At 33.9% G+C, this 24,647-nt stretch overlaps 1 pseudogene; it reads left to right on the forward strand.

Moving 5' to 3' along the window:
* LOC105725091 (splicing factor 3A subunit 3-like) overlaps window positions 1–24,647 on the forward strand; it is an 89,046-nt pseudogene that overhangs the window by 63,211 nt on the left and 1,188 nt on the right.

The following is a 24,647-nucleotide window of genomic DNA, read 5'->3' on the forward strand; positions in this document are numbered from 1 at the left end:
GACAGAACAAAACATTCCAACCACTCTTATCAGTGACACATGTATTTGCTACGTATCATCTTGATTACTTTTTCCTTCATGATCTATAGAATATAACCTATTTGAGGAACAAAGTAATTAAAATATTTGCCCACCCTTAACTTTTGATTGGAAGAGGAATGAACCGGGGTGTCATTAAAAAAATATTATAAACTATGGACACTTATTGAAATGCTGATGCTTACTGGGTTTATTTTATTACTCTCCCAAGACCTTGTTTTCCCCCTGCCTTTTTATGAAAGCTTCAAGTGATTCTCTGAAAGGGGCAGCAAAACTGAATAACAGAAGGGCAGAAATTTCTCACTCACTCTCATGTATTTGGTCCAGTGTTGCCAAGTGTCTTGTAACTTCCATATTTAGAGTACAGTTGCCTATGTTTTTCATCACTTTGACTAAAAGATGATCTGCTAACAATGTATTGTCTCTTAAATTTATAAATAATTTTATCCTAGTTTATCACGGATTTTAGCATTTGGTTCCAAGTATTTGAAATATTGAGCATCTGGTTCCAAAATATTTGAAATAAAAATTACTTAACTCTTCAGCGCTGCAAAATGCACAAGCATAGATAAAAAACACTTGTTTTACAAAAGTCAAACCTCTTTTCTATATCTTATTTCCCTGCCACTCCTATGTCCCATTCCTGCCATCAGACTTTGTCTAATATCTTCCTTGAGTGGTTGGACTTCAGCAGATTGGTACTACCATTTCTTTACCCAAGGAGCTAATGATTTGCATTTTTTCCCTGCTAACACTTAATGACCCATTTTCACATAATCAGTTGCTAACAGCCAGACAGCAGCTTCTAAAATATCCTGACTGGCCCTGTGCTCACTGCTGCACACTGGGTGTACTTCATTAAAGAGCTGAGGATCCCTCCAATTGCATCGTGGGACTGCAGAGTCTACAGAACAAAGGAACCCACAGGAGCATGTATAGCTGCTTGTTACTGAAAAAGATTATAAAGACAGATCTCTCTGAGGTCTCTTTCTTTCTCAATATTCATGTCTGCATCAATACTAGCCCTGAGATGACTGCTGGTGAGTTGAAAAGCTTTGTGAGTTGTCTATCATGAGCAGCAACCTGGAGAAACTGCAATGTTGTTCTTTATAAATAATCACAACTGCTCGATCCTAAGTAGAAGAACAAATAGGAATTCACTTTGAACAACTGAAATCTCTAGAATCCACAAGTCACATATATTTAAATCTCTGTACTTTATTTCAAAAAAGTTGAAACATTTTTATTTTACTCTATCTAGTTTACTTTTTACTTAGTTTTTTAGTTAATTACTTGCTATAAACTGAAGGACTATCTCTTGACAGTGCTCTCTTTTGCCACCAGATGATGCATGCATTTTGGCAACCATGGTAGATGGGTGTCTATTCCAATTCAGGAAGAATTCCTCATGGGAAGATTTCCTAGGCATTCGAAGTATTATACTTTTAAAGAGACTCCAAGAACTACTTCATGTTCTGCAGTAACACACTAGCTGTGTAGGTTCTTGAGCAGCCAAATGAGTCTTAGATGTTGTCAATTTGTGCTTAATTTAAATAAGTGTTCTAGCAAAACTCATGAATAAAGCACTTAGGGCCAAATAGGCATACCTAATGCATGCATATTTGTTGAACCTCAACAGTGCTTTTCATAAGAAACCAAAAGTATGATTTCTGTCGTTTTATTTGTGTGTGAATGTGCACTAATATATTAAAATATTTCTTATATAGTTATCACAAAAACTACAAAAAAAAATGAGTCTCAAGAATATAACAGACACAAAAATAAGAAATAAATTATGGGCCAGATGTGGTGGCTCACGCCTGTAATCTCAATAGTTTGGGAGGTTGAGGCGGATGGATCACGAGCTCAGGAGTTTGAGACCTGCCTGGCCAACATAGTGAAACCCCATCTCTACTAAAAATACAAAAATTAGGCAGGCATGGTGGCGCGCATCTGTAGTCCCAGCTACTTGGGAGGCTGAGGCAGGAGAATGGCTTGAACCCGGGAGGTGGAGGTTGTGGTAAGCCGAGATTGCGCCACTACACTCCAACCTGGGCTGCAGAGTGAGATTCTGTCTCAAATAAATAATAAAAAAAAAAAAAAACAAAGAAATTGTGAATGATTGCCTTTATTTTAGGAAGAAAGATTTTCACTTCACTCAAAATGAGATTCTTGAAGCATCTATTTATTTATTCACTCATTCATTTGCTCAATAAATATATATGTCTATGTTAAGCACCAGATTAGATGACAGACTATGATTGTGAACATAACTCCTAAGTGTCCTGTCCTCATAAAATATACCTCTTATTTGAGGAAACAGATCATGAACATGCAAAAAAGTATGCAAGATAATCAGATTGTTCTCTGAAGGGAACAAAAGAAGGCAAGTAGTTAAATAGTGATAGGGCTTGGGTGGGAGCAAGAGGTTGTTAATACAGTGAGATGTGAAGAATGAGAAGGAACCATCTACACAAAAGTGAAGAAAAGAGCATGCCAAGCAGAGGCAACTGCCCTGAGCACAGTAAGTTTGGTATTTTGAGGGAAGATAAAGGAAGTCTATGTACAGCAAGAATCATGACCATGGTCCACAGAGTTTAGAACTGCATTTGAGACAGGTATACCAAAAGACAGCATAATGAAGAATAGGGTTATTGTCCACAGGTTCACACTCAGATAGGCCTTGTCTCTCACTTCTGGTATTCTACATTTCTTAACTTTAAATTTATTTAAATTATCTTGAATACATTTATGACAGCCTATACTGCTTTTATAGATGTAATAAACTTTGGTGGTTAGCCACCTACAGGTTAGAGTAATGTTTTCATTCTACTTGCCCCAATTAACCTCTTGAATCTTCAAAACTTCCCCCTTTATTTCTTATACCCTGAGACATAAGGGATATGTCTGCTCTCACTTTACCATACAATCTAGCCTCTTACTTACTTTAGAAAAATTCACTTTTGATCTTCATTTCATCCAGATTGAAGACTTTTGATCTTTTTTAGTTTGTCTTATTGCATATGCATTCTATTCCTTTAATTATTCCATGGCCTGTAAAGTTGACTTTTGCGTAAGAATTGGTACAGAATGCTTGATGCCATCTCAGGAGTTCAAAATGCCTCCATACTCCCAAAACACTTTTCTCTAGTAGCCCACCAGTTGGAAAGCAATGTTTATCTTTGTGATTTCTTTGGATTAAATTATTTAAGGTATCAAAGAGCCCTGTTGGCTAATTAATAGTAGTAATATATTAAATCACCATCAACCATTAATTAATTTCTAAAATAAAGCCCTCTCTCAGGGTATGGGACACTGGACAAGTTATAGGAGACGGAATGAAAAGCTGGAGATAGAAAATCAGAATTAAATTCTTGGATTGACCTTTTATTTATTCTGTGAGCCTAGACCATTTCCGCAGAGGTGTATAACATATTGGTTGAGAGTACAATGTTGGGTTCATACAGACTTCATTAGAATCCTGGCTCCACCACTGACCAGGATAATCTTTTAACATTTAGGGCCTTCATGTACCTCATCTGTAAAATGAAGGAATCGACTGTGCTTAATTCATAAGTCTATTGAGATAATGAAATGAAATAATGAAGGTAATATGCTTGGCCCAAAGTTAGCCTACAATGCAGTGTTACTATAACTCTTCACCTTTCTGACCATTTTTTCTTGTCTGTAAAATGAAAACAAGATTTCACCAAATCAGAAGGATGCTGAGAAGATTTACAACCTTGTGTTTGCAAAATGAATAGTATAGTTTAGAGACAGATAAATATAGAAGCCAGAAAAAAAATACTGATAGAGGCAGGAGATAATCACTGTGGTTGATGCAGTGCTCTACCACTCAGATGCTTCAGCTTCTGGAACTGTTGTGAGCAGACATCTCTCATCTTTCAGTCCACTTCAGGGTTGTTTTGGCTGTGTCTGATCTATGCAGTCTTCCCTAGAGCAATTTGTCCTCTATTAGGAAAAAAACCTACAAAATCCTGTGCCTAATCCCTTTGTCTATTGTAGCACAACATTGAATGGTTATCTCAAATTCGAAAATTCCCATGAAGTCACCTGATAACTTCCCCGAGATTACATTACAGCCCAACTTCTTTTCAGTTTTGATTTCTTTTTTTTCCTTTGTCGGGTGGAGATTCAAAGAGCATTCTTCAGTAAACCTCCTGCAGTTCTTTCTCAGAGTCTTCTTCTAGGGAACTCAATCATGTGTCCTGTTACATCCAAATCTCTTCTTTTGGCCCTAGAGGATGCTACTTAACTTTCGTTTGAGATTTGTTGCTATGCTGAATTAATCTCTAAAGATCTCAATTCGATCATATTTTGGGCTTGCATTCACACAGAATGCCATCATTTTTTTAAATAACCTTTTCAATATAAAATAAAACAGAGATAGAAAACAAACTTACACACAAACAAATGTACCTTAATAAAATATTATAAAGCAAACACCCTTGTAAACCACGAATCGAATCAAAAATTAAAATTTTGACATCAACTCTGTAGCCTCCATGTGCCTCATCCTAACCGCATTGTCCCCTTCTCCCCAAAGTAACCACAAAAGTAAAACAATTACTCACACTTCTTTCTATTTTTATCATCCAAAGATGCATCAGTAGATATCATTGTTCAGTCATTACCATTTTTTAAACTTAATATATCCTTTAAACCTATTTTATTCTACAAGTCTCTCCTTAATTTAAAATATGTCTTTTATAATTTATCTGTGGCACAATTTGAGTAATTTGACATGTAGTTTACCACAGTCCAGATTTTGTTCATTGCATCCTCATGGTGCTGTTTAATATATTTCTTTCTCTTTGGTATTTCTTGAAAATTGTCAACTGGATCCAAAAGCATGATAAGAGTCAAATTTTATCTCTTTGACAAGATCCAGTCATATTGTAGTTTTTCCTCAGGAGACACAAAAGGTCCTACTATCTCTCTTTTTGTTGTTAGGAGCTCTTAATGCTCAATATCTACATTTGTTAATTCATTGCCTTGGCAATATAGTGATATTCTAATGCTATCATTTCTTTTTAAATTAGTTGCAGTTAGTGTTTTTATAAAGAAAAACTGCTCCAAATATACTAATTGGTTACACAGTGGTAAAATTTTCATAGAGAAGGAAAGATAAATCCTTATATCTTTTCCTTTATTTACCAGAAAATGAAGTGTTATTTAGGTTACTTATTTTTGTGTATTAATATCATTAAGAAATTATGAATGTAAATATATTTGATGGGTTTCATACCATTTTAATTACTAGTTCTATTAAAGCTCAAATTGTCCCATCTTTGCCCAGTAGGAGCCTCTTTAATTTTGCTCCTGAGTTCAATTTGACAGAACCAAAGTAGGTTCCTATAGCTTCTTGCTGTCTGATATAATTACATATTATAAGCTTATCATGTATCCTTCGTTAGAAGACTTTTTATGTGTAGAGAAATGGAATCAGCTATTTCTCCAAAAAGCCCTGTTTTATTTTAGTGGAAAATTGTATTCAAGATCATCACTACAGTGTTGACCATTTTTTCTAGACCTTTTCTAGACATAAAGATAGGAAATAATATATGTGTATATACATATAATTTATATATGTTATATGGATCAACATATATAAGTTATATGTAATAGTATAATTACATATTATAAATATTTATGTAGAAAATGTACATTATATATAAATTAGATAGTCACAATTTGTGAAATGTGCATGTATCAAAATTTTACATGTGACTTATACATAAAATTTTCTCTCTCTGTACATAATTATTTGTGAGTTTATTTCAGTACTTCCAATTCTAATGCAGTAATACGAGGCTTTTATTTATTATTTACTATTTTATATCTCCTTCTTCCCATGTGAATAGCCCTGCTTCTGAAACCACAGCAGATGATAGAATTAAACCAGCACACAATTGCTCATTTGCTTGATCCAATGACATAAAAACAGTCCCAGAATAACAAGACTTAAACTATCATCCCAATACAATGATTGAAAATGTATAAATTTCTGTATATGGCATCTCCCCATATCCTCTTCATTTTATTTAACAATTGTGTTGTATCTACTTTGATATTATATATAACCATCTACTTACATACTTTTTTTATTTAGTCATAGTTCCACAGGTCCCTATGTATTAAATGATTACCACTGGTAAATATGTTGCTGTCTCTCCTAGTAATTTTGGTTGTTTGAAACTTATTCTTCAGATTTCTCAGAAAGTGATCTGAAAAAGATATTCTTCAAGTTCTTGCATGTTGATGACATTTTCTGCTCTTTACTCTTAAAATCAGTTCTTCTGCAGGCAAAATCTTAGCCTTCATTTTCTTTTCTTGAGCACCTTAAATATGTCATCCTATTCACTTATAGCATAAAACATTATAAAAATCTCTAATGATAATCTAATTTTCATTTCATTGTAAGTTCCATGTTCTTTTTAAAATACACCTGCCCAGAAGAATTTTATTTATTTATTCTTCTTTTCTGCTTAAAGTCCAATAATTTTACTTGAATATGTGACTAGAGCTGTGTCATGTGCTCTTTTCCCAGCACCAAAGGGTGAGTATAATGCAAGCCCGAAAAGATGCCTTTAGTCATCACTGTTTTGAGAAGTTTGCTCAAAAGGTCAAGAGGATATAACTATCCATCTACCTATATAAAGAGTCTATAAACTGCTGAAATGCCAGTGATTTCTACTCTTTTACTTACTCACCAGTCTGTGGACATTGACTTTCTCATCATGGACATTCATTTTTTCCCTTTGTGTGGAAATCTTGACAAGCAAATACAAGTTTTTGTGTCCTAGGGGACAATCACAACAGTTAGCATATTCATTAATTTAATTAGAACCTTGTTTACACTTTTGCTGTCAACCATAATTATTTGTTTATTTGAACTGAAGTTACCTGACTTCATTAGAAGCATCAGTAGCTGTCAGTAAATGAAAGTGTGCTTGACTTTCATAATTAAGTGTAAATTCAAGAGGCTTGTATGGTAGGCGATGTTTTCACAAGATGACAAAAGAAATCAAGGACAGGGTCCTAGTTTAACTTAACCTTTGTGATAAAGTTAAGGATGGGGCACTAATTAGTATAGATGCTGCTTTCTGACAATACTACTCATTTGTTCTTTAGTTCCAAAGTTCATTGCTTAGCCTTTCCTTTTTCAAAATAGAGTATGTTCAAGTTAGTTAATGAAGGCCCTGCATGTAAATTTTATAGAATGTCATTTCACTTTGAAAATGGCATTATCTCTCTGGTCCAACCTAGAAAAAATAATATTGATCAAAAAGAAAAAACCCTGAAGTTCCTTCTTCTGATCATCCTTTATCATTAATAGAAAATTCAATGTGTGGTGAAAAGAGGATAAATTTGGAGTCAAAAGACTTGGATTTTGAACTCTGGTTCCATTAATCACCAGCAAAGTAAACTTGAATGAGTTACTAAACCTGTCTGTGCTGCAGGATCATCAACTGAAAAGTGGAAGATATTGACATATTTGTTCTATTTCAAATAAAATACTGAATGGGAAAAATAGTGCAAACTTTACAGTGTTAGATAATTTCTTTGTATGTTTTTTTTCAAGGGCTTATTTATGAAAGAGTTTCAAAGTGAACATGATAACCTGCTGTTGAGTAGGATTTGTTGAAGTATTTTCTGTAGAAACATATCAAGCAATTAATATTTGAAAACACATTTTATGCATTATGTGGTGGCAAAAAAAACATGTTAGAGATCATATACACATCCCCCAATGCAATAGCGATATTAGTTAAATTCATTACAAATTATATTGTCTCTTTTGGATTGGCTTGGGAATTATTTTCTAAAAGTGATGTATCCATCCTTTCAACTTAAGAAATACTACCTAGTCAATGAGACTGAATTTTTAAATTAATGAGTTGGGATTGATCAGTAGCCTTAGGATCATCCTTTTTTTATTATTATTATTATTTGTTTGTTTTTGAGACAGTGTCTCACTCTGTCCAGGCTGGAATGCAGTAGAATGATTACAACTCACTGCAGCCTCAATCTCCCAGGCTGAAGGGATACTCCCATCTTGGCCTCTGAAGTAGCTGGGACTATAGACGTGTACTACCATGCCTGGCTAATTTTTTAAATATTATTTGTAGAGATGGAGTTTTGCCATATTGCCCAGACTGGTCTCAAACAAACTCCTGGGCTCAAATGATCCACCCACCTTGGCCTCTCAAAGTGCTGAGATTACAGGTGTGAGCCAGCATACCCAGCAGGCTCAACATTGTTTATACTAGCTCTTGCTGATATAAGCAGGGCCTGGATGCCAACAAAACTATGAAGAAAACCAAGTTTCTCTTTGGCTATTTTCCTATACACATGACCCCCATTGGCATCTTATTTTTGGCATGCTCCCAAACCCACCCAGTTGTCTATTTTCTAGACAGCTTCTGTTCTAACTCAGTAGATACCTAATAATTGGGATGTTAGAAAATAACCAGTTTAAGGCACATATCCTCTCAATGTTATTAGTGTTTTATGAGGGGGAAAGGGAAGGGCCTAAAAAGATGAATTGTAAAGGTGAATGATTGGCAGATGGTTATATTATGTGAGAAAATAATTATTTTACTCAAAGCATTTTTCTTTTTAAGTATAAGAAGTGCAGAATTTTGAATCAGATCTCTCCAAAACAAGAGAGCTATAGAAGAAACAAATAAAAAAAAAAAAACTTATAAAACCCTGATGTTGACTTATTTTCCTGTGGTTTGTTTCTTTCTCACAAACATAGAACATAGAGTAAGAACTGAATTAAATTCAAGCACTAATTATTTAGGTTCTTATTAGTCCTGGTATTACTCTAAATGACGATGCAGAATATGTTAATAATGATCAAAGGCTGCTGAAAAAAATGAGTGGATCCTGTTTTGTGCCAAAGTTCACAACAAAGAAAGGGACTTGTACATAAAGAAAAAGAAATTCACACCTAGCCACCTGAATATCACTTAGTTCATGTTCACAGCTAATATCATCAAAGTCTACAGTTCTTTGAGCTCATAACTATTCGGAGCAAAGTAGGCAGCCTTGGACCCTGCCTTATACATTGGTACCAATCTCTTTTCCTGATACGAAGCCGCCATTATAGGGATTATAGTCCTGGGACCAGTTTCACTGACTCTCATAAGACAGAGTATTTTATTATTGACTGTGGGAAGCTTCAAAAAGCACAAAAAGGCTCATCACTGTGAATGTCACTGTCTTAGTGAAGTTAAGTTTATTTGAGAAAGTTACTGAATATAGAGGACTAGAATTGGTAATCCAAAGTCAATTCTTCCCCAAGCCCCACCAAAAGTCACCTTCATCTGGTATAATTAGAAATAAATTATGCCTCATAGTCTTTCCTGAATTATCTACTTAATAGCTGATTCTCAATCTGATATATTCTTCCTGGTTTCTCTTACCTTCACTGAATAACCATTGTTTGTTTTGGTGCGTAATGCTGCCTGGAAATCTGGGACTATTTACTCTTTGATGTCATTCTGCTGCCAATACTTTTGCTTATATGGAGGAGATGATGTAGGAATATTTACTTCATCTTTATTACATATACACAGCAAAGTAGTTCTAAGTATTTAAAACATACATTAGTAGACTTTAATAAAAATTGCAAGTAATAAAAGGAAATTACAATATACAAAAAAAGAGTGTAAAAGTGTATGCTAAGTATGACCACACACAAATAGTTCAAATGAAAAGTATCTTGAACTCTTTGTGTGTATTTATTTATTTACTTATTTTAATTTTTAATTTTGGGGGCACATAGTAGATGTATATACTTAGGGGACACATGAGACACTCTTACACAGCCATGCAACACACAAGAATCATATCATGGTAATGTTTTTCTCTTTTATATTACAAAAAACAGTTAACTATTGTTGTTATTTTTAAATGTATAATAAAATTATTATTGACTATATTCACCCTACTTGTGCTAGCAAGTATTTGGTGTTGTTCATTCTTTCTAATCACTTTTGTACCCACTGGTCACCCCCACCTCCCCCCTTAACTACTTTCCCCAGCCTCTGGTAACCATTCTTCTATTCTCTACCTCCATGAGTTCAATTGTTTTAATTTTTAGCCCCTACAAATAAGTGAGAACAGGTAAAATTTGTCTTTCTTTGACTGGCTCATTTCACTAAATATAATGATCTCCAGTTCCATCAATGTTATTGAAAATGACTAGATCTCATTCTTTTTTTGACTGAATACTATTCCATCGTGTATATGTATCAGATTTTCTTTATTCATGCTTCTACTGATAACTCTTAGGTTGCTTCCAAATATTGGCTATTGTGAATAGTGCTGTGACAATCATGGGAGTGCAGATATCACTTTGATAAACTGATTTCCTTTATTTTGGGTGTGTATTTAACAGTGATATTGCTGGATCACATGCTTATAAGATCATAGCTCTTAGTTTTTGTCTTTTTTATGAACCCCCAAACTCTTCTCCATAGTGGTTGTACTAATTTACATTCCCACCAGCAGTGTACAAGCATTCCCTTTTTTCCCCACATCTTTGCCAGCATGTTTTATTATGTGTCTTTTGGATATAAGCCACTTTAACTGAGGTGAGATGATATCTCATTGCAGTTGTGATTTGCATTTCTCTGATAATCAATGATGTTGAGCACCTTTTTATATGCTAGCTTGCTATTTGCATGCCTTCTTCTAAAACATGTCTATTCAAATCTTTTGCTCATTTTTTAATCAGATTATTAGATTTTTTCCTAAAGAGTTAGTTGCTTGAGCTCCTTATATGTTCTGGTTATTAATCCCTTCTAAGATGGGTAGTTTGCATACATTTTTCTCCCATTCTGTAGGTTGTCTCTTTACCTTGTTGATTGTTTTCTTTGCTGTGCAGAAGCTTTTTAACTTGATATGATTCCATTTATGTATTTTTGCTTGGGTTGCCTATGCTTGTGGGGTATTGCTCAAATTTTTTTTGCCTAGATCAATGTCCTGGAGACTTTCTTCAATGTTTTCATAAAATAGTTTTATAGTTTGGAATATTAGATTTAACTCTTTAATCAATTTTTATTTGATTTTTGTATCTAGCAACAGATAGGGGTTTAGTTTCATTCTGCTGCATATGGATATCCAGTTTCCCCAGCAACCAATGTACGTTTTTTGAAACTTTGTCAAAAATGCTTTCACTGTAGGTGTATGGATTTGTTTCTGGATTCTCTATCCTGTTCTATTCATTTATATGTCTGTTTTGCTACACCTCTGTAGCATAATTTGATGTCAGATAATGTAATTCATTCAGTTTTCTTCTTTTTGCTCAAATTAGCTTTGGCAATTCTGGGTCTTTGTTGGTTCCATAAAAATTTTAAGACTGTTTTCTCTATTTCTGTGATGATTGTCTTTGGTATTTTGATAGGGATTGCATCGAATGTGTAGAGCGCTTTGCGTAGTATGAACATTTTAACAATCTTGTTTCTTCCAATTTGTTAACATGGAATATTTTTCTATTTCTTTGTGTCTTCTTCAATTTCATTAATCAGTGTTTTTTTTTTTAATTTCTTTTTTGTTGTAAAGATATTTTACTTTTGAGAATAAGCTAATTCCTATGCATTTAATTGTATTGATTATGGTAAATGGAATTACTTCTTTTATTATTTTTTTTAGGTTGCTCACTGTTGGCATGTAGAAATGCTGCTGATATTTGAATGATGATGATTTTGCATCCTGCAACTAAATTTGGTGATCAGTTTTAACAGCTTTTTGCTGGACTTATTTGTTTTTTTTTTTTCAAGTATAAGCTCATATCACATGTAAACAAAGATAATTTGACTTCTTCCTTTCCAATTTGGATGTCCTTTACTTCTTTTTCTTGCCTGATTGCCTTAGCTAAGACTTCCAGTACTATATTTAATAACAGTGATGAACGTGGGCATATCTGTCATGATCCAGTTCTTAGAAGAAAGACTTTCAGTTTTTCCTCATTTAGTACGAAACTAGCTGTGGATCTTTCATATATGGCTGCTATTATGTTGAGATATATTTCTCCTATACTCAGCATATTGAGGATTTTTGTCATGAACGCATGTTGAATTTTATCAAAATATTTTTTCAGACTCAGTTGAAATGATCATGTGGATTTGGTTCTTCATTCTGTTGATACAATGTATTACATTAATCAATTTGCATATGTTGAACCATTATTGCATCCCTGGAATAAATCACACGTGGTCATGATGAATAATCTCTTTAATGTATTATTGAATTTGGTTTGCTACTTTTTTGTTCAGGTTTTTTTGCATCAGTATTCATCAGAGATACATGCTTGTTTTCTTTGATGTATCTTTTTTTTTTTTTTTTTTTTGGTTGTGGAATCAGGGTAATATGGGCCTCATAGAATAAGCTTGGAAGTATTCCTTCCAATATTTTTTTGGAATAGTTTGAATAGGTTGGTATTAGTTCTTCTTTAGCAGTTTGGTAGAATTCAGCAGCGAAGCCACTGGGTCCTAGACATTCTTTGCTGGAAGACTTTTTATTATAGCTTTGATCTCATTATTGTTATTGGTCTGTTCAGGTTTTGGATTTTTTTTTTCAATTTTGATAGGTTGTGTGTGTCTAGGAACTTATCCATTTCCTCCAGATTTTCCAATTTATTGGCATATAGTTGCTCACAGTAGCTGCTAATGATCCCTTAAGTTTCTGAGGTCTCAGTTGAAATGTCTCTTTTTTCAACTCTAATTACATTTAGATCTTCTCTCTTTTTTTCTTAGTCTGAATAGGGTTTGCCAATTTTACTTATCTGTTCAAGAAACGGATTTTTATTCCTTTGATCTTTTGCATTGTTTTCTTTGTTTCAATGTCGTGTATTTCTGCTCTGATGTTTATTATTTTCTTTCTTCTACTAATTTTGGGTTTGATTTGCTCTTACTTTTCTAGTACCTTTTTTTTTTTTAGATGAAGTCTTGCTCTTGTTGCCCAGCCTGGAGTTCAATGGCACAATCTCAGCTCACGGCTACCTCCACCTCCCAGATTCAAGCAATTTTCCTGCCTCAGCCTCCCGAGTAGCTGGGACTACAGCCATGTGCCACCATGCCCGGCTAATTTTTTGTATTTTTAGTAAAGATGAGGTTTTTCCATGTTGGTCAGGCTGTTCTCAAACTCCCAACCTCAGGTGATCTACCTGCCTCGGCCTCCCAAAGGGCTGGGATTACAAGAGTGAGCCACCATGCCCAGCCACTTTTCTAGTTCTTTAAAATACATCATTAGGTTATTCATTTGAAGTTTTTCAAATTTTTTGATGTAGGCTCTTATAGCTATCACATTCTCTCTTACTACAGTTTTCACTGAATCTTATAGGTTTTGGTATGTTGTGTTTCCATTATCATTTGTTTCAAAATTTTTAAAATTTCATTAATTTTTTCATTGATCCACTGGTCATTCAGGAGCAGATTATTTAATTCCCATGTGTTTGTATATTTTCTAAAATTCCTCTTCTTGATGCTTAGTTTTATTTCATTGTGGTCAGAAAATGCTTGACATTATTTTAATTTTTGAACCTTTTCAGACTTGTTTTGTGACCTACGTATGGCCTATCTTTGAGAATGATTCATGTGCTGAAGAAAAAAATGTGAATGATTCAGGCATTGAATAAAATATTCTGTAAATATTATTAGATCTATTTTTTCTCATGCAGATTATGTCCATTGTTTCTTTGTTGATTTTATGTCTGGAAGACCTGCCCAATGCTGACAATAAGGTCTTGAAGTCTCCAGTTATTATTGTATCATGTTCTATCTCTCTATCTCTAATATTATATATATATATATATATATGTGTGTGTGTGTGTGTGTATGTATATATCGGTGCTCCAGTGTTGGCTGCATATATGTTTCCAACTGTTATACCCTATTGCTGAATTGACTCTTTTTATCATGTGGAGTCTTGCATCAAGGTGAGGGTCAAAATCAAGAACTGAACCCCTTTACAATATATGTAAAAAACAAATTGAAATACTTAGGAATATACCTAATCAAGGAGATGAAAGACCTCTACAAGAAAAACTACAAAATATTGCTGAAAGAAATTACAGATGACACAAACAAATGGGAACACATTTCATGCTCATGGATGGATAATATTGTGAAAATGATCATTCTGCCAAAAGTGATCTACAAACATCGCAATTACCATCAAAATACCACCATCATTCTTCACAAAATTAGAAAAAACAATTCTCAACTACATATGGAACCAAGAAAGAGCCCACATAGCAAAGCAAGACTAAACAAAAAGAACAAATCTGGAGGCATCACATTACCTGACTTCAAACTATACTATAAGGTTGTAGTCACCAAAGCAACATGGTACAGCTATAAAAATAGGCACACAGACCAATGGAACAGAATAGAGAACCCAGAAATAAACCCAAATACTTGCAGCCAAGTGATCTTCAACCAAGCAAACAAAAACATTAAGTGAGAAAGGACACCCTTTTTAGCAAATGGTGCTGGAATGATTCACTAGCCACATGTAGGACCGTGTACCTGGATCCTCATCTCTCACTCTATATAAAACTCAATTCAAGATGGATTAAAGACTTAAATCTAAGACCTGAAATTATAAACATTCAAGAAGATAACATGGGCAGAACCCTTCTAGACATTGGCTTAGGCAAGAATTTCATAACCAAGAACCCAAAAGCAAATGCAATTAAAAACAATGATAAATTGCTGGTAATTGATTAAACTAAAAAAGTTTTGTATAGCAAAAGTAATAGTCAGCAGTGTAAACAACCCACAGAGTGAGAAAAAAAATCTCAATCAGTACATCTGACAAAGAACTAATATCCAAAATCTACAATGAACACAAACAAATCAACAAGAAAAAAAACACACGATTCCATCAAAAAGTAGGCTAAGGACCTGAATAGACAATTCTCAAAAGAAGATATACAAATGACCAACAAACACAAAATAAAATGCTCAGCATCACTAATGATCAGGGAAGTGGAAATCAAAACCGTAGTGAGATATCACCTTACTCCTGTAAGAATGGCCATAATAATAATAATAAAAAAAGCAGATATTGACGTGACTATGGTGAACAGGGAACACTTCTCCACTCCTGGTGGGAATGTAATCTAGTGAAACCACTATGGAAAACAGTGTAGAGATTCTTTAAAGAACTAACAGTAGAAATACTATTTGATCTATTAATGTCACTACTGGGTATCTACCCAGAAGAAAGGAAGTCATTCTATGAAAAAGATACTTTTACACACATTTACAGGAGCAAAATTTGCAATTGCAAAAATGTGGAACCAACCCAAATGCCCATCAAACAATGAATGGATAAATAAATGGTGGTACATATATAAGGTCAAATACTACACAGCCATGAAAAGAATGAATTAATGGCGTTCACAGTGACCTGGATGAGATTGTAGACTGTTATTCTAAGCGAAATAACTCAGAAATGGAAAACCAAATATTGTATGTTCTCAGTCATAAGTAGAATCTAAGCTATGAGGATGCAAAGGGATAAGAATGACACAATGGACTTTGGGGACTCAGGAAGAAAGGGTGGGGAGAGGGTGAGAGATAAAAGACTACCAATAGGGTGCAATGTATACTGCCTGGGTGCTGGGTGCACCAAAATCTCACAGATCACCACTAAAGGACTTACTCATGTAATCAAGGACCACCCGTTCCCCAATAACTATGGAAATTTTTTAAAAAGGTCAGATTTTATGATTTCATTATTCTGCCAGTCACACCTGCTGTATGTGAGTTAGTGAACTGGTGAGGGAGTCAGTGAACACACAGGTATCTTATTCATTATCTTAGCCATATTTGCTGGCACAGACTGTGGTTTACTCAAACGTGGTAGGTTGTTCACTGTGATTATTTAGTCAGTAAGCCAATACCCCTTTATTCATTTTAGTCTAAACATAAATAATTGTTTTCTTCGTAATTCTTGGGAGCACACAAACTATTGAGCAGGCACTAATTAAATTTAGGTATTTTATAACATCTGTCCCTATAATGTTCCAATTGAAATAATTTTCTCTTACATATCATTGTTTGTGTTTAAGAAAAAGAAATAATATTCCAAAAACTAGGTAAAAATGTATTTCAAAAACTAGAGAAGGGTATGAAAGACTGATGCTTGTGAACCTTCACTTTCTCTCTGTGTCTACAAGCACACACACACACACACACACACACACACATACACAGAAAGAGAGAAAGAGAGAGAGAGTGTACACTAAATGGAAAAGCTGCAGGCTGGACAACTAAGTCACACTAACTCATTTTCTTTTTAAAACTCTTAATAACCAAGAAATATAATATGCATCTTTTGCATTCCTGACCATGCCAGCTAATGTAATTAAAATTTGCCAGAGAAAAATAGATAAGAGAAAAATGGGATAGTACAGCTGAAGTGTACATTTGTATATATGTACTCTCAGCAATATAAATATGTTTTACAAAAAGAAACCCAAACAACATAAAGTGATTTTGTAAGTTATTATCATTCGAGGAAATGAAGCTTGATGTACCAGTTTTGCAGCTTCCTGTAACTCAACCTATTTCAAAATTTAAAAAAGCAAAAAATAACTTACTGCAAAATATATAGTGTGTATATTTTTTTAAAAAAAACCCTCTACAATAACTAATGATTTGCAGAGAAAATAATGCTCAGGGATAGAGTCAACTGAATTTTCTAGTAATTCCAAGTGGTTTTTTCCCTACAGACTTTATAAAATGGTTAGAGAGGTTACATTGTGCCAGATATTATGCATGGCCAATTTATTCCTATTATCAGTTATTTATATTTATAAAATTCCTTATATTATAGAACCATGAGCTTCTGAATTAGATTATAAGATTTATGATCATAGAAGTGGCACTTTACTTTTTTTTTTTAGCATAGAGCATCATCCCTGGTGAATAGTAGTAGCTTAACAAATTTTTTTTATGGTTGAATGAACTTTATCTGTTTTTACATTAGATATATCTTGGAATTAATTGCTTAGTATTCATTTATTATTTCTAAGACCCCTCCAATTTCATTTTGATAAATTTCCTCTTCCCCACTAGACACAATCTGGTGTGAAAGAAACCAGCATCTACCTACACCCACACCCCTAGCAAAAGAATGAGTACATAATGTGCAATTAGTAGCTCCCTCTCTGGAATTCTACTTGAGCTAAAAGACAAAAATACTAAAAGCAGTTGCCATTGGTTCATCACAGCAGTTAACTCTTGACCGAAATGATGCAACAGACTCTGGTAGTTGATACTTAAATTCTAGATTTTTATCTCTCTTAGTGTTACTACCACTAATGTGAGCTCCACACATGCTTATTAAGAATAAAGTCTAACTTTTTCAGTCTCATTTACATCTACATGTGGTCATGTAACAAAGTTTGGGCTAAAGACATGAGAAGAAGTAAGATGTGAAATTTCTGAGATGTATCCTTAAAGTTAGTAAACACCCCACTTCTTCCTCCTTTCCTTTATTCTACTACTTGCAATATTGTCAAATGATGAGCTTGGACTATGCATAAGGGAAATATCCTACTGTTCACAGAGAAACAGGATAAAATAATTCTGGATCAATGGATAACCTGATACATAGACACACACAGACAGACAGACAGACAGACACACACACACACACAAATAGTAGGTAATGTTATCACAGTTTCATTATAAACTGATGGCTCAGATAAACAAGAATTAGTAAATAAATAGAACATTAGAAATGCAAATATAATAAACTTTATCAAATGCTCAACAAGTAGAGAGCATACACTCTTTTCAGTTACAGAAGGAAGAGTTACAAATTTGAGTATATACCAGAATATTTTAACAAAATTCTAAAAATAGGTAACATGCGCATCAAAATCACTAAACATGATGTAAATGAATTAGAAGCTAATATCTAAGAATTTTTGAAATCCCAAAATGGACTGCTAAGTAACTTACAGGTTAAATAAAAATTTACAATGAAAATTACTGAATATTTATAATTTAATATTAATAAAAACACTATGTGGAGAAACATTTTTAAGAATAACTTTAAAATCCAGAAATATACAGAGGATAATATAAAATATTCTTGCATAATACAAAAGTTAACCTTTTAAATTTTTGTTTCAATATTTTATTTGGAAGTAAAGGTCATAAAAGAAAAGTTGGAGTTTTGCTGTTCTTCTAATCAGTCTCATAATCCTCCCTCCCTACTTCCCCTGAAGCATCTTCTCTCATGATCATGTCATATGTCCTACTGTATTAGTCAGGATTCTCTAGAGAAACAAAACCAACAGGAGAGATTATAGCTATTGATCTCTCTATATAAAGAGAGAGTGTGATGATTAAACTCAGTATCAACTTAATTGGATCAAAGGATGCAAAGTATTGATCCTGGGTGTGTCTGTGAAGATGTTACCAAAGGAGATTAACATTTGAGTCAGTGGGCTGGCAAAGGCAGACCCACCCTTAATCTGGGTGGACACCATTCAATTAGCTGCTAGCATAGCTAGAATAAAAAGCAGGCAGAAAAACGTGAAGACTAGACTGGCCTAGTCTCTCAGCCTATAACTTTCTCCGATGTGGATGCCTCTTGCCCTAGAACATCGGACTCCAAGTTCTTCAATTTTGGGACTCAGACTGGCTTTCCTTGATCCTCAGCTTGCAGATGGCCTATTGTGTGACCTTGTGATTAATTAATACTTAATAAACTTCCTTTTAAATATATTATATGTACATATATATAATTTGTAAATCTTCCTTGTGTAACTGAAGAGTGTATGTTCTCTACTTGTTGCAAATGTATGTTCTCTACATATATATATGGCAATACTAAAATTTTATATATAAATATATATATATAGCAATACTAAAAGTGAAATTTATAGCTATAAGTGCCTAAAACTTTGTTGAAACAAATGATAATGGAAATACAACATTACAAAATCTATGGGATACAGTAAAAGTAATACTAAAAGTAGAATTTATAGCTATAAGTGCCATATATATATATGGGAAGTTTATTAAGTATTAAATAATTATATCTATCCTATTAATTTTGTTCCTCTGGAGAAACCTAATACATAGAGAGATTTAGAATAAATATAGATAGCTAGCCATATCTATCTATAGCTTTTACTTTCTCTCTGAATTTACACACACTCTCTCTCAGACGTCATTGTACATTCTGAGAGAGGGAGAGAGAGAAGCAGTGGAATATTATTTTTTTAAGGAATTATTCATGCCATTTAAAAAAATTGGCAAATCCCAAGATCTATAGGGTGATTTGAATAGCCAGAGACCCAGGAGAGCTCCTGGACTCAAACAATCCTCTTGCCTCAGCCTTCCAAGTAGCTAGGACTAAAGTCATACACAACAATGTCTGCCTATATTTTTTAAGTTTTTTGAAGAGATCATGTCTTGTTTATATTGCCAAGGCTGGACACAAATTACTGACCTTAAGCAATCTCCTACCACTGCAGCCTTCAAACATGCTGTAATTACATGCATGAGCCAACACACTTGACCTGCTATATATATTTTTAAAAACTATACAAATGTTATCACAGTTCACATTTGTTCCTGCAACTTGGATTTTATTCAAAATTATGTTTTGATTACTACCTTTATTGATATATTTAGATTAAGTTCATTCATTACAAGTGAGTCAGGTAGTTTGTCAATTAAGTAAACCATAATTTATTTATTTGTTCTCCAATTTTCCACTTTTATAATTTGTATCCTTGTATAGATCTCTACGTATACAGGTACAAAGAGTCAATCAAGGCTGTATATCTATAACCAAAATATCTGGTTTATAAACATATTTTCAAATTTATTTGATAATATCAAATTATTAATCAGTGTGATTGCCTCAATTTGCACTCCCTTCTGCTTTCAGTATTGAACAGATCTTCCAGAAAGAAAATAATTTAAAAAAAGAAACATCAGACTTAATCTGCATTATAGACCACATGGATCTAGTAGATATTTATAGAACATTTTATCAAAAAGCTGCAGAATGCACATTCTTTTCCTCTGCACATGAATCCTTCTCAAGGATAAACCACATGTTAGATGATAAAATAAGTCTTTTTTTTTTTTGAAACAGAGTTTAGCTCTTGTTGCCTAGGCTAGAGTGCAATGGCATGATCTCAGCTCACTGCAACCTCTGCATCCTGGGTTCAAGCAAGTCTCCTGCCTCAGGCTCCCAAGTAGCTGGGACTACAGGCATGCAACATCACACCTGGATAATTTGTATTTTTAGTAGAGATGGGGTTTCTCCATGTTGGTCAGTCTGGTCTTGAACTCCTAATCTCAGATAATCCACCTGTCTTGGCCTTCCAAAGTGCTGGGATGAAACAAGTCTTACAGCATTCAAAAAAACTGAAGTACTATCAAGCATCTTCTCTGAACACAATCAAATAAAACTAGAAATTAATAAAATGAGGAAGTTTTTAACTTATAGAAATACATTGAAATTAAACAATATGCTTCTGAATGACCAGTGGATCAAAACAGAAATTAAGAAGAAAATTGACAAATTTGTTGAAACAAATGATAATGGAAACACAACATACAAAAACCTATGGGATACAGCAAAAGCAATACTAAAATTGAAATTTATAGCTGTGTCTACATCAGGAAAGAGTAAAAACTTCAAACAATCTAACAATGCATCTTAAAGAACTAGAAATGCAAAAGCAAACCAAACCCAAAAGTAGTAGAAGAAAAATAAATAAATATCAGAGCATAAATAAATTAGAAATGAAGAAAACATTATAAAAATCAATAAAATAAAAAGTTGATTTTTTTGAAAAGTTCGAGAAAATTGACAAACCTTTAGCTGGACTAAGAAAAATTCACTTGTAGGAAAATGGTAGCTAAGAGGCAAGACTAGCTTGCAACTCCCACTTGGATGGACAGAGCAGTATTTGAAGACCCATATTGTGAACTTTTGCTCCAAGAACTACCAGAAGAACATACCAGGAAAGCCTAGAGTATACACAGAGCCTTTGAAGGAGTTGTATTCCCACTGCAGACTCTGTGGGACAGCCAAGGAGCTCTGAAGACAAAGAATATAATCTCTTGAGAGCCCTATGGCTTTGCCCACTGCCTGATCCTCCTTGTGCTACCACAGTGGATGCATTCTTGAAAGCACCAACTGCTGGCTGGAGGCCAACCACCACTAAACCAGCACATTTAACAAAAATACAACCAAAGACCCTCACAGAGTCCACTTCAATTCCCTGCTACCTCTACTGGAGCAGGTGCTGGCATCCATGGCTGAGAGACCTGAAAACTGATCACACCAAAGGACTCTGCAGACACTCAGTACCAGCCTGGAGCCCAGTAGCTTCACTGGGTGGCTATATATTCAAAAGAGAAATAGCCATCCAGAAGTTTGACTCTCAGGAAGCTCTATCCATAGGGGAAAGGGGAGAGAACCACATTAAGGGAACACCTCATGGGACAAAAGAATATAAACAGCATCTCTTGAGTCCAAGATCTTCCCTCTGACATAATCTACCAAATGAAAAGAAACAAGAAAAACAATTTTCAGTAATATGACATAACAAGGTTCTTTAACACCCCCCAAAAAATCATACTAGCTCACCAGCAATGGATCCAAATTAAGACAAAATCTCTGAATTGAAAGAAAAATAATTCAGAAAGTCAACTATTAAGCCAATCAAGGAAGCACCAAGGAAGTCCAATGTAAAAAAATAAGAAATAAATGATACAGGATATAAATGGAAATGCCTCCAGAGAAAAAGATAGAATAAATAAGAAATAATCACAGCTTCTGGAAATGAAGGACACACTTAGAGAATTGCAGCATGCACTGGAAAGTCTCAGCAATAGAACAAGTAGAAGAAAGAAATTCAGAGCTCAAAGACAAGCCTTTTGAATTAACACACTCAAAGAAAAAAGAATTTTAAAAATGACCAAAGCCTCCAAGTAGTTTGGGATAATGTTAAATGATCAAACATTAGAATTGGTGTTCCTGAGAAAGAAGAGAAATCTACAAGTAAGAAAAACATATTTGAGGGAATAATTGAGGAAAACTTCTCCAGCTTTGCTACAGATCTAGATATCCAAATTCTAGAAACTCAAAGAACACCTGGGAAATTTGTTGCAAAAAGACCATTGCCTAGGCACATAGTCATCATGGTTATATAAAGTCAAGATGAAGGAAGAAAAGAATATTAATAGCTGTGAGGCAAAATAATCAACTAACCTATTTTTAAAAACCCTATCAGATTAACAGCAGGTTTCTCAGTAAAAATCCTGTCACCTAAAAGGGATTGGGATCTTATCTTTAGCCTTCTTAAATAAAATAATTATCAGCCAAGAATTTTATATCCAGCAAAACTAAGCTTCATAAATGAAGGAAAAATACTGTATTTTTCAGACAGACAAATGCTGAGAGAATTTGCCACTACCAAGCCAGCACCACAATAACTGCTACAAGTAGCTCTAAATCTTAAAACAAATTTTGGAAAAACACCAAAATAGAATCTTCTTAAAACTAAATCTCATAGGATCTATAAAACAATTACACAATGAAAAAAAAAAGTTATTCAGGCAACAAATAACATAATGAAGAGAATAATACTTGACATCTCAATGCTAACCACAAATGTAAGTAGCCTAAATGCTCCACTTAAAAGATACAGAATGGCACTATTAATAAGAACTCACCAACCAAGTATCTGCTGCCTTCAAGAGACTCTCTTTTCACATTAGGACTCACTCAAACTTAAGGTAAAGGTGTGGAAAAAAATATTCCCTGCAAATAGGCACCAAAAGTGACCAGAAGTAGCTATTCTTGTATCAGTCAAAACAAACTTTACAGCAACAGCAGTTTAAAAAGACAAAGAGGGACATTATATAATGATAAAATGATTAGTGCAACAGGAAAATACCACAATGCTAAACATATACTCACCTAACACTGGAAGTCCGAAATTTATAAAACCATTACTACTAGAACTAAAAAATAAAATAGATAACAGCACAATAATAGTGGAGATTTCAATACTTCACTGACAGCACTAAACAGGTGATCAAGAAAAAAAATCAACAAAGAAATAATGGACTTAAACTATACCCTAGAACAAATAGACTTAACAGATATTTACAGAACATTCTACCCAACAACTGCAGAATATACATTCCATTTATCAGCACATGGAACATTCTCCAAGATAGAGCATATGATAGGCCACAAAACAAGTCTCAACAAATTTAAGATAATTGAAATTATAGCAAGTACTTTCTCAGACTAAAATAAATTTGTTAATCAACTCCAAAAGGAATTCTCAATACCATGAAAATACATGGACATTAAATAACCTACTTCCGAATGATCATACAGTCAACAATGAAATAAAGATAAAAATGGAAAAATCCTTTAAACTGAATGATAATAGTAACAGAACCTATCAAAACCTCTGATATACAGCAAAAGTAGTATCAAGAGGAAAGTTCATAGCATTAAGTGCCTACATCACAAAGTCTGAAAGAGCATAAATAGACAATTTAATGTCACACCTCAAGAAACTAGAGAAACAAGAAGAAAACAAATCCAAACACAGCAGAAGAGAAGAAATAACCAAGATCAAAACAGAACTACATAAAATTGAAACAAAAAAATACGAAAGATAAATTAAACAAAAAGCTGGTTCTTTGAAGCTATATGTAAAATTGATAGATAATTAGCAAGATCAACCAAGAAAAGAAGAAAGAAGATCCAAATAAGCTCAATTAGAAATGAAGCCGGGGATATTACAAATGATAACACAGAATTCAGTGAAGCCAGTATCACCTAAATACCAAAGCGAGTAAAGGACATAACAAAAACAATAAACTACAGACCAATATCCCTGATGAACATAGATGCAAATATTCTCAACAAAATTCTAGTTAACTGAAACCAACAGCATACTAAAAAGATTATACACCATGATCAAGTGGGTTTTATACCAGGAATGCAGTGGTAGTTTAACATGTGGAAGTCAATAAATATGATACAACACATAAACAGGATTAAAAACAATAACCAAATAATCATCTGAATAGATACAGAAAAAGCATTGGCAAAATCCAGCAGCCCTTTGTGATTAAAACCCCCAGAAAAATCAGAATGGAAGGGACATACCTCAAGATAATAAAAGCTATCTATGACAAACCCACAACCACCATTATACTGAATAGGGAAATGTTGAAAGCATTCTCCTGAGAATTGAAACAAGACAATGATGCCCACTTTAACCACTTCTATTCAACATACTGCTGGAAGTTTTAGCCAGAGCAGTCAGAAAAGAGAAAATAATCAAAGGCATCCAAATTGGTGAAGAGGAAGTCAAACTGTTGCTGTTTGGTGATGATATGATTGTACACCTAGAAAACCCTAAAGACCTTATCTAAAAAGCCCCTAGAACTGGCAAATGAATTCATCAAAGTTTTAGGATACAAAATTTATGTATACAGATCAGTAGCCATGCTAAAAACCAAAAGCAACCAAGCTGAGAATCAAATCAAGAA

The sequence above is a fragment of the Aotus nancymaae genome, unplaced genomic scaffold, assembly GCF_030222135.1.
Source record: "Aotus nancymaae isolate 86718 unplaced genomic scaffold, 86718_ANA_hifiasm-v0.15.2.pri h1tg000004l, whole genome shotgun sequence".
NCBI classification, from domain to species: Eukaryota; Metazoa; Chordata; class Mammalia; order Primates; family Aotidae; genus Aotus; species Aotus nancymaae.